Source organism: Jaculus jaculus, chromosome 10 (genome assembly GCF_020740685.1).
Source record: "Jaculus jaculus isolate mJacJac1 chromosome 10, mJacJac1.mat.Y.cur, whole genome shotgun sequence".
NCBI lineage: Eukaryota > Metazoa > Chordata > Mammalia > Rodentia > Dipodidae > Jaculus > Jaculus jaculus.
Genome location: NC_059111.1, coordinates 16,772,235 through 16,784,554, shown reverse-complemented (window position 1 = coordinate 16,784,554; position 12,320 = coordinate 16,772,235).

Sequence of the window (12,320 nt, the reverse complement as noted above, 5' to 3'; positions counted from 1 at the left end):
GCTTCTGACTAGCTGCTCCCCCACCTCCTAGGGAGTCTTGGAGTACCCACTGTGCCTTCCACGTGCAGTCAAGAACGAGAGAGAACATTACCGGGACATTTATGGGACCAAGCCGGGAGGTGTTATGATCTCCACTCATGATACTCAAATCCATGCTTTTGACCTGCCACAGAGGCACTTGGAAATAAGAATCTGTGTTTGTGGGCTGGAGAGATGGCTTAGCGGTTAAGCGCTTGCCTGTGAAGCCTAAGGACCCCGGTTCGAGGCTCAGTTCCCCAGGTCCCATGTTAGCCAGATGCACAAGGGGGCGCACGCGGCTGGAGTTCGTTTGCAGAGGCTGGAAGCCCTGGCATGCCCATTCTCTCTCTCTCCTTCTATCTGTCTTTCTTTCTGTGTCTATCGCTCTCAAATAAATAAATAAATAAATTTAAAAAAAAAAAGAATCTGTGTTTGTGCAAAGCAGGAAGACCAGACAGGCTGGGGAAAACACAGAATTTTCTTCCGCCTTCAGAGCAAGTCCACGGAAGTAGCGTGACACGAGGTGGAACTCAAGTGGCCATGTTTTGAGGGGCCCTGGAGGAAGCATGAATTTCAGCCTCGGACAACGAGAAGGCATTCAAATGTGTTCCTTACGCGTCAGTTAGGATTTTGTTCCATGCAAACAGGGAGCCAGTCGAGAGAGCAATGCAGTGCTCTGGTTTACGTCTGGGAAGACCCTCTGGCTATGACCGAGGAGGGCCTAGCCCACACAGGGCCCTAATGGGTTCCAGGAGACCCAATGGAAGGGCTTTGAACTAGTCCAGTCAGAGAAGAAGGGAGAAAACAGATGTCCAGGAGGGGACAGACCCAGAGAGCTGTCACTTAGCGCCTAGGCTCACTGATACCCACTAGGATTCCGCTAAACCAGTAGGTATCTAGCAAGGTCCCCAGAGATTAAAGAAAGCCAAAATATAGTATGTGGCAGAGAGCGGCTGCAATGATTCCGGAATTATTGCCTGAGGTTTGCTTCCTCAGTGGACCTCTGGGTGCCTTGGTCCAGTACAGCTGCAGGCCCTCTCCAAGCCCTGCTTCCCTTGGGGTGAACTATATTAGCATTTAGCCAAGCTCACTCCCACTGGTCCAGCAGAGGTGGCCCCGCGGCAGCTGGGAGGAGGTAGGTAACGTTTCTAGAACACAGTCTCAGAGTTGTTCTCCTGTAATCCTTCCAACCCAAAGGAAGTTGGAGTTACTGTGATTCCATTTTACAGATAAGGGAACATTCAGGGAGCTTCAGTGACGTGCCTAAGGTCACTCTGTCAGTAGCAGTATTTGGGCTCAAGCTTCCACATAGTGGAGCACCCCTGGGGCACCCCTTGAAGGCTGAGAGAGGCTCATGCTGAGCTTCCTGCCAACATGGCTGAAACTAGGTCCTGCCTAGCTCCACAGTGCCCAGAGTACCAGGTGTGCTATTGAGTCATACCTCTGGACACACCCCTGATTTACCAATCTGCCTGACCTTCCATATTACGTAGCAGCCTTTAAGTACATACCAATCTGGGTTACCTCACATGTACTGAATCAGTACGTGGATGGTGACCCACCATCTCTTTTGTTTTTTTTGAGACAAAGTCTCCCGCTGTCCAAACCGGCCTTGACCTCACTAGGCAGCTGAAGAGTATGTTGAACTTCGAATCGTCTTACCTCCACTTCCCAAGTGCTGGGATTATGGGCATGTGGCTCCATGCCCAGCTTACATGGTGCTGGGAATGGGACCCAGGGCTATGTGCCTCCCTGGCTAGCACTTCGTTCTTTTTAATTCCTTCAGGCACCTCTCGTACAGCAACAGGGTATGCAGACGCACCGTGATGCCTGCCAGCACATGCTTAGACAGAGGGAATTTCACTCAGGAAGGAATTGCTATTAGGGGCTAAACAGACAAAAGAGGCAGAAACGGGAGAGGAACTTCCCGTTTTCCTTTGCTTTCTTCACCCCAAATCTGGGCTGAGGTCCTGAAGGAGGTTATGAGAAGTGCCGCCTTTACCGACCATCCGAGCTGGGAGGGAATCTTTCCAAAACAGTGGTTCCCAAGTGCCCTGTGGACCACCTGCGTGTGATGCTGGATACGTACCACAGGGACGCCTGGCCTCACACGTGCTCACTATATCCGCATTTGGGAGATGCATCCCCTAGCTAGAATCTGTTTTGTCTTTCTGTGTTTTGTGACTCTGATGCTATGTTTAGAGACGCTCATAAAACCCTCTCCTTTTCATCCCTGATAAAATCAAGGCTCAGATGGGCTGGAGAGATGCTCAGTGGTTAAGGCACTTGCCAGAAAAACCTAATGACCAGGTTTTGATGCCCCCAGTACCCACGTAAATCCAGATGCACAGAGTGGTGCATACATCTGGAGTTCATTTGCAGCAGCTAGAGACCCTGGTGCACCCATTTTCTAGCACCCCCCCCCCCATGTATGTGTCTCTGCTTGCAAGAAAGTAAATAATTCTTTTTTAAAAAAAATTAAGGCCCAAAGAGAATATATTTGGTCAAAATCAACCCAGCCTAGTGGCTGAGGGTTCTGACTGACTCACTCTACAGCTCTGTCTGCTCGCTCTAACCCATCTTCCAAGCCCAGCCTTGGAGGGGGCAGGCGAGGGAGATGGTCAACCTTTCAGCCCATTATGTTTGAAGAGCTGCCTCCGCGAGACATCTAATTAGCTGATTGTAGCTCCGTTTCCTTCCCCTGGTTATTGATGTCTCCTCTCCCTTCGCTTCCTAGTGCTGGCCCTTGCTCATCCTAATGTGATCAATTACTCACAGGAATAAATTATGCACACAGCCTACAGTCTATTAGGTAATCGGTGCTGTGCTGGCTGAAGGAGGCAGCAAGCAAGATAGGCTGTCTGGAGCAGAGGCCAGTTGAACAGACCCTGTGGGCCCAGGGGGGTGAAGAACTCCATGGGCAGCAAATCCCTAACTCTCCATGCAAAGACTGAAAACTTGCCTGGGCCCCAGGGAATGGACACTCGGGCCAACCTTGAAGTCAGTTTGAGGGAACAAAGGCTGGTCTGTTCTGCCTTCAGAACCCCCTAGACAGTCACCTTCACCCCCTCCCCAGCTCCTACGGTTTTGCTCCTTCTGCCCCACACAAAGAGGTCTACCCCCATGCAAGTCACCAATCGCACAGTAAATGTGATGAAAGAAAGGCTGTAATTCGGGAGGCTCCGGGCACCTGAGGCTGCATTTCTCCTGAGCTTCCACGTGATGGCCAAGGACCTAGAACTCAGCTTGGGCAGCATTGTTTTCTGGAAGGTTCTTTTTTTCTCGTACAGCTCCTTTGCATGTCCTTCCTCGTGGGATCTGCATAGAAAAAGCCCTGGTATCATTCAGGTCCATATTTGCTCACACTGTCGCTTGCAGGAGATCTTAAGAAGCTGCTTTGGCTGAAAAGCATTGTTGAGCCTGTCTTGTGCCCACAAGTCACCTGGAAGCAGACTGAAAGCCCGGCGCCCTCCTGCTTTCATTTTGAGCCTGTCTCCTTTCCATCAGCTCATACTCAGGCCTGACTCTGCACAGGCATACCAATCACTCAAGCCGTGTCTACCTGCCTAACCTATCTTACCGTTCTTCAAGGCTGAAGGCACAGAGATAAGTCATTGTCATCCAGCAGTCACCTTGGATTTCAAGAACAGCAAATCCTTGCGGGGGAGACCACCCCTGAGATGGGAACAATTATCTATGATGAAGAAGGTTCTGGAGCAAGTCATCTTGTGGAAGCCAGATTAGCCCCCTGTTTATAGGACCACCCTGCAGGATCAGACAGGAACCGGGACAATGATGGATGAGACCAAGGTGGTTTAATTGTGCACACCTCTTGTCCCCTGCCCTAATTTTTCCCCTAGATAATCCAAAGCTCATCTCAGTTCCACAAACTGGGCATCCCTGAACCCTCCCCCACCTTTATTAGGTCCTCCTCTCAATGCCTCCATTCAGTCTCCTTTTTCCACTATTCATCATTACTCTTCTCTTCAATAAGCATGTTGGCACAGATAAACCGAGCTTGTTGGAGCTTCTAGCCTAAAACTCTGGTCACTGGCTCAGTGGATGAAGCGCTTGTTTGGCAAGCACAAGCACCTGAGTTTGGATCCTGAGAGCATGCGTAACAAACTGGATGCCATGGTGGACGTTTGTAATCACAATATACCTACTGGGAGAAGGGAAGACACAGGGGAATCTGCAGGAAGTTCACAGGCCAGCTAGCCTGGTGACAGACTGGTAAACAAGAAAAAATCCTGCCTCAAACAAGGTGTTACCCACACACACACACACACACACACACACCACCTCCCCCCACCCCAGTGTATTTTCGCTGTACCCTGGTCTCATTCTATTATAATAGTACTTTGCCTCTTTGTGTGACATTAATTGATCTGTCTGGCCCTCTGTGGCTTGGAGCCTCTGAATAATTAAAGTGCACAGGAGTCTTCCGACCCAAGCTTGGTAGGACTCTCTACCTCATAGGCATTAGAGGGCCTGAGAGTTTTTTGTCAAGAGATCTCTGTAAAAGTAGGAGGTTCAAAAACATGAAGGGAAAACTTGGCAATAGAAATTAATAAAAATTTTGCTGGGCGTGGTGATGCACACCTTTAATCCCAGCACTTGGAAGGAAGAGGTTAGGAGGATCATAGTGAGTTCAAGGCCACCCTGAGACTACATAAGTGAATTCCAGGTCAGCCTGGCCTAGAGTGAGACCCTACCTCGGAAAAGAAAGAAAGAAATTAATAAAACTTTAATGAAAATGTCTACAAAACAAAATATTACATCAACCTCATTAATGGTTTCATTTAGTATTCATAAAAATTTCATTACGTTTCGAAACGGCACGCAGGTTTTTCTCACTCTGCAAGAATTCCTGAGTCCCCCTGATAATTGCTGAGAAATCAAAGCCAAACATACATCAAATGATTTACTTGTAGCCAAAAAAATTTCAAAAGCAAAGTTATAAAAATAAGTCTTATAATTTTTCACAGGGAAAAAAAACCCTATATTTAAGCTGTTTGATGTGTGTGTGAGGCGGGGCCTCCAATGCAAGTGTGCCGGGATCCCATCTGAGTCTGAAAACATCTTGATGTCTGGCCTAGGGGAAGCATATGTTAGCTTCCTCCTGAGTAAATGGATGGAAGAAAAAAAAAATGGCAATCCAAAGTGATTCTGAAAAGTGTAAAGGTGGGAGGAAGAGAAGAAAAACAGACAGGAGAAATATATATAAAATGCAAGCCAAAGTTTTAAGGCAATAAAGGAAGTCCCGGTGACCACAGACAGAAACAGGCTACATCGCCCCCTACTGGCTGGAGGAGTACACTGGTACCCACTTAACTCCAGCTTCTTTTCTTGACCGGGCCCTGTTGCTTCTCCAAGGTGAAGAACATCAAAGCCCTCTGGAACTGCCTCAAAGAGAGAAATCAGTGGTCCCAGAGGATCAAGACCCTGCTTCCCCTCCAGTCAAGAGCTAGAGGGGCGCTTCGTATCGGGCTCCGTGACAGACATCCTGACGTGGATCCAATCCCATCTTGAACCTATTTCTACCTTCCTCCCGATCCACTTTTTGGCTAACACATTCCATATGTTTCTCTCTCTGATGGAAAATAGGTTTTGCTTTCATTTCAAAGGGCATCACTGAAATGTCTGGGGGATGGGACTTTGTCCTAAGAGAAGCAATACTAGGGGAGTTGTTCTAAGGAAGTAATCGGAGATAAAAAACGGCAAGATTTATATACAAAATGTCCACTGCAGCATTATGTATAACAGCAAACAGCTGGAAACAGTCTAAGTGCCTGACAACAGGGGGCTGGTTAAGTAAATGATGATCTTACCTACACATGAGAAGTTTATGCATCCATTAACATTCAGCTGAGAAGATTCTTTGTACAGAAATAATCAACTAAGGGCTGGAGAGCTTGCAAAGCCTAAGGACCAGCGTTCAACTCCCCAGTACCCACATAAAGCCAGATGCACTAATAGCACACGCATCTGGAGTTCATCTGCAGTGAAGGGAAGCCCCGATGTTGTGCCTAAACTCATTCTCTGTGTCTCTCTCAGATAAATAATACATACATACACATACATACATATATGACATAACTAATTGAGCCCTTTCTAGGCCATATCTCTTGGGCTGTAAGAACGAACTCATTTCATTTTCACATTGACCTTTTGAACAAAGTACTGGTAGTATTAACCCTACTTGACATGTAGGGAAACTGAGGCACAGAATAGTTGAGGCCCCAAAGCCAGGGGTCTACGTGAAAGTGACTCCCAAAGACCACCCTGCTAGACATTATGAAAGGCTGCTTTTCTCTCTTTTTTTTAAATTTTTATTTTTATTTACTTATTTGAAAGCAACAGACAGAAAGAGAAAAAGAGGCAGAGAGAGAGAGAATGGGGGCGCCAGGGCTTCCAGCCACTGCAAACGAACTCCAGACACGTGCACCCCCTTGTGCATCTGGCTAACATGGGTCTGGGGAATCAAGCCTCGAACCAGGGTCCTCAGGCTTCACAGGCAAGCGCTTAACCGCTAAGCCATCTCTCCAGCCCTGCTCTTTTCTCTTAACAGGGCTCGCTGAGATGTGGGAGACTTCAGGGAGGGGAAAGTCCCTTTAAGGAGGTTGGGTGTGAGCTTTCCCCCGAGGGATGATGAGGTCTTGATCTTTGATTTTATAAGGAGCATTCATAGGGGAGGTTAGAGAAATCCCAGACCGGGCAACCTAAGAGGTCCAAAGAGCACCAGAAGGCAATGAACCAACAAAAGGGACAGGGACCCAGGCCTTGCTTGCAGTGTCAAGGAGCGATGGAAAAGGTGGCACCACTGAGTGTCACCTAAGCACCAATGTCAGTGCCTTCCCTGGTCTCACTGAATCCCATGGCCCACAATCTCTCCTTGTTGCATCAGTATCCCATTGTCCAGACGAGGAAGCCAAGACTTGGCAAGATCAAGTCATTGACCTGAAGTCCCAGCTAGGCTGTACGAGATGATGCGGAGGCCGGAGGCTGCGTGCCTGGCTGCCACGTGCTTCACCGCCCGCCATCACAATGCTGTCTTGTGTTCCTCAGCGATGGCTGGCCGCCTCTGTTAGTCAGGGTTCTAGGACATTCTATATGACAATGATTGCAGAGCCTCCTGGATGTGTGAGACCCCTTCCCCCTCCACACCCCCCTCCTGGCTTCAGGCAGCTCATGAGCCAGGAAAGGAGAAAGACTCCTTCAAATTTGGGGAAAACAACCAAATGCTTCTGGTGCCTAAGGAAGTCTGAGAGGAAAATAGACAAGTACCACAGCCGTCCCCCAGAACTCCTCCATCCTAGCCCTAAGATGCTTGTTCCTTACAGGCCACACCCCAGCCTCGGGAGCCCTCTTCCCTTGAGCTGTGCCCCACGCTGGCCCCTCTCCCTGATCCTGAACCTGTCTTTTAGCCATAGCTAAGGCCCAGCTTGCTACGACCCTCATGATTTCAACCAAACACGAGCTTCTGTCAAAGCCCTTTTCTCCCTGCCTTTATCATCTGCAATGGCAGGATGGCTGGTTTTTTTGTGTTTTTTTTTTTTTTATAATTTTATTTATTTGAGAGTGACAGACACAGAGAGAAAGACAGATAAGAGGGAGAGAGAGAATGGGCGCGCCAGGGCTTCCAGCCTCTGCAAACGAACTCCAGACGCGTGCGCCCCCTTGTGCATCTGGCTAACGTGGGACCTGGGGAACCGAGCCTCGAACCGGGGTCCTTAGGCTTCACAGGCAAGCGCTTAACCGCTAAGCCATCTCTCCAGCCCAGGATGGCTGGTTTTTGCCGAGTCTTCCTGGCACCATCTATCTCCTTTGCTAAAGTGAACCTGTGGACTCGGCCTAGCCTTTGCATACCTGAAAGGTGGGCTCTCCCACAGGCCCTCAGGCTGAGCCTACCTAGCTAGGATCAGGGTCTACACAGAACACACGACAACCTCTGGTAGCTGATTTCACGCAGTGGCCTCGTGAGGACCATCCTCTGAGGTGCCACGGGGGTGGGACCCAGAGTCAGGCTGTCCAGACAGCATGACAGGGCACAGGGAGCAGCAGCCCCTCCCTGTAGCAAGCAGCCCACAACCTACCCACCTCCTGGCATAGTCGGTCACACTTTCCTGGGACAAATGAGCCAGGACCCTCCCTGGCCCCTTAAAGGACATGGGGGGGGGGGGCAGAGCAGGAGCCTGGTAGCTATATATGTCCTCTGTACACAGGGCCAGCTGGGGAATGGAGGGAAGAAGAAAGGGAGGTGGCGAAAGAGGGGAACAGAGCCACAGGCCTGACTTGGCAGCTCCTGATTCTAATGTACCTCAGAGTTGGGGCTGAATTTGTGATTCTTGGGTTTTTTTGAAACACTGCCTCACCCTTCCTACAAGGTCATCGTTGTTTGGGCTTTGTTTTGCTTTGGGCTGTGTGCGTGTGTTTGGGCACAGTGGCGGGTGGCACTGGGTAGGCCGTGGGCTACTACAGGGAGGTTCTCACGAGGACACTGCCTGACATGAGCCCGCAAAGGCTGTCTGATCTGTGTAGGCACCGATCCTGAGCCAGGTAGGCTCAGCCCGAGGGCCTGTGAGAGAGCCCACCTTTCAGGTGTGTAGAGGCCTCATGAAGGGGGTCTTTTCTCCTTGACATGAAAGAACCAGTAACATCAGCCACTAATCCCAAGCTTGACCTGTCAGCCAACCTCACCGTGCCTGCGCTTGTCTGAGAGAGAGACAGAGAGGAGAGACAAGAGAAGCGGCAGGCCAGGGCCTCAGCCACTGCAATCGAACTCCAGATGCTTGCGCCACCTAGCGGACTGTGGCACCTTGCGCTTGCCTCACCTTTGCGCGTCTGGCTTACGTGGGATCTGGAGAGTAGAACATGGGTCCTTGGGCTTCGCAGGCAAGCGCCTTAATTAACCACTAAGCCATCTCTCCAGCCCTCCACAGGTGAGCTTTAGCCATGACCACTGTGTGTCAGTCCCAGCATCCTGGTTGACTTGTGAGTTATGCTAGTGTGATCACACAACACTTAAGGATGCAAGGAGCCCTTGGCCCAAGTGGTTGAGCTCCCAAGCTCAATGACCCCCACCAGATAACCTAGCCACCTTGCCCTGGTAGTTCTTTCCTGTGAGGCCCTCCCTTCCCCAGTCCTCCTCCACAGAGGAGCCTCCATGCCTCTGAGTTGCCAGTCCCTGTCAATGTCATCTGGCTGGCATAGCCAAGCACCTTATCCCCTTTGGACTTCTTTTTGTTTTTTTTTTCTTTTTTGGTGCCCACACATGAGTGTATGTGTGTGTGTGTTGCATGTTTATGTGTGTAAGAGTGTGCGTGTGTGTGTGCGTGTGTGTGTATGTGTGTGTGTGTAGAAGCCAGAGATTTTCCTCAGTTGCTCTTCATCTTCCTTCTGAAGAAGAGTCTCTCATTGAAGCCAGAGCTCACCCTTTCAGCTAGGCCTGCCTCCCCCTGAGTGCTGGCATTACAAGCACATGCCCAGTTTTTACATGGGTGCTGAGGATCTGAACTCACGTCCTCATCCTTATCCTCTGAGCCATCTCCCCAGGTCTGGCCTTACTCATTGTATTTTATTTTATTGAAGAGAAATACAGACACACAGAGAGAGAGAAATAAAGAAGCAGAAGCGGGGAGGGAGGGAATGGGTGTGCCAGGGCCTCCAGCCACAACAAACAAAATCCAGACGCATGCATATACCACCTTGTGGATCTGACTTTACGTGGATACTAAGGAATCAAATTTGGATCCTTAGGCCTTGCAGGCAAATACTTTAACCACTGAGCAATTTCTACAGCCCTCCCTTGTAGGTATTTTTGCACACATAATCTCATACAATCTTCACAGCAATGGTAGAGGGAGAATATTCTTTTCTCAGTTTTTTTTTTTTTTAAGTGAAATAGAGGGATGGAGCGATGACTTAGCAGCTAAAGCACTTGCCTGCAAAGCCTAAGGACCCAGGTTTGATTCCCCAGGACCCACATAAGCCAGGTGCACAAGGTGGTACATGCGTCTGGAGTTCGTTTGCAGTGGTTGTGGCCAGAAGCCCTGGTGTACCTATGTTCTCTGTTTCTCTTCCTATCTGCCTCTCTCTCTCAAATAAATAAATAAATATTTTTGATAATGAAATATAAAGTTCAAGAAAATTTTGTTTTATCCTCAAATGCAAAGCTGGAAAGGGTAGAAAGCTTTATCTGACCTGGGCAATGTGCCTCCAAAACATGACATTCTAGAATTCCATTTTTTCCCTCAGGAGTCTAACTAAGTGAGTTCTCTCTTGTTCTCCTATAGGCGTGCATAAAGGCTCAACACAAAGCTGGATAACAAAGAAGGACTTTCCAAATTTAAAGATTCCATGATGAGCCATAATCTCTTACTATAGTCTAAAAGAATTTAAATTAAGAAAAGAAAAAAAAAACCTCCAGTAATATGGCTAAAAATATTCTTTTTTAAAAAACTAAAAATATGCATGACTACTTAGAAGTTAATAAACATTCTTCTCGATAACCCATGGATCAGAGAAAACATTAAAACTGAAATTAGAAACCACCGAGAAACAGATGCAAAGGGGAAAATTTTTGTTTCAAAACCTAAAGGACCCGAGAAAGGCTTAACTCAGGGGAAAAGTGTATGGCCCGGAATGCCTTCATTATTAAAGAAGAAAGACTAAGAATAAAGATGCTGAATGTACAGCTTAAAAAAATTAGCAAAACAAGCAAACAAAAAATGAAAAGACAAAATGGGAATGAATCAATAGCTAAAATTAATAACAGCAGATAAGAGAAAGGAAAAAAAAAAAGCACTCTGGTGGATTCTTCGAAACCAGGAGTGGCCAGAGGCTTTGGTGACCTTGGGAAAGGAACTCAGTTTCCATGAGCATGTGTGTCTCACTAAGCTTCTCGGGTCATTACCAGGGGCTCCAGGACCTGGGCCCACTGAAGCCCCCTGGGCTGGTGGTTTCCTCTCACCAACTACAGGTCTTCTGAACTGCAGATCCAGGATATGTGAGGGTGGAGTCTGGGGATTTTGCTGCCGGGCCAAGACTCCTTGGACTGGAAACTGTAGCATTTCCTCCCAGAAATAAAGCTCCTCCGTCTGGGCTTATTAAGCAAACGAGTTGGTTTTGTCTTTTTCAGCAATGAAAAACTGCTGTGGTTTTGTTTCCTCCCAGTTGCCAAGAGTCAAAAGGAAGTCTGTGGTTAGACATCTTGGGTGGAGACAAACCCCCATTGGCTACTAATGAGCTCCCACAACTCAGCTCCCAGCCCCGGAGGGGGACAGTGGGGGAACCAATGAAACTGAAGGGGTGGATGGAGGAGACTCAGCTCACTGAACCTCTAACCGTGGCCCCCACCTTCCAAACCTGCAGCAGCTGGGAACAGACCTTTCTTTGGTGGTATAGCCTGGTCCCCGGTTCTGGTCTGCCTGGCTAACTTACCTGTCTGCCTCTCTCTCTCTCTCTCTCTCTCTCTCTTTCCTTTCCTTTCCTTCCTCCCCTTGTCCCTGCTCTCTCTGCCTCCTGGTCAGCCACCACTTGATTAGGCACTGTTACTATTACACCCTCCCATCACCACAGACAGTACCTTCCCTGCTAAGGCTGAAGCCCTCTGAAACCCTGAGCCGAAATCATTCTTTCCTCTCATAAACTGTCTCTGCCTGGTATTTTGATCACACCACCACCAGGGTAACTAATACAGTCCTGATGGACCTTCTTCACAGTAGACCAGATCAAGGGCTTCCCTCCTATCCACAGCTGACAAAGCACATCCCACCGCAACATAAGTCAGACAGAGTTGGCACTGGAACTTTCCAGTCCTCTGTTCTTCCATACACACACGAAAAAAAACCCTTCTTGCCTCAGAAGTCCTCTCCCTGGAAGACTGCAATAACTACCCACTGCATCACACACAGAAAGTAGGGAATCCCCAGGACCCCAATGGCATATGAGCTTCTAGAACCCAGAGTAGGTTTGGTTTTATGTATGTATTTATTTATTTACTTACATATTTTTCATAGATCAGGCTGGCCTGAAGCTATCTAAGGTAGACCAGACTGTCCTCAAACTCACCCTCCTCCTGGCTCTGCCTCCCAAGTGCTAGGATTACAGGCATGCCCCCCATACCCTAACTTCTGATCTTTTGATTCTAAAATTGGGAATCTGAAGATTGGGGCTCAAGCCTTAAACCTCCCCAGCTTGCTTGCCATGTGATCTTGAGGGGTGTCTCAGAAAACCCCCACGTGTCCATAAGATAAGAATGCCAGCTCTCCTTCCCCGAGGCCAGGATCTGCTCAGAGCCA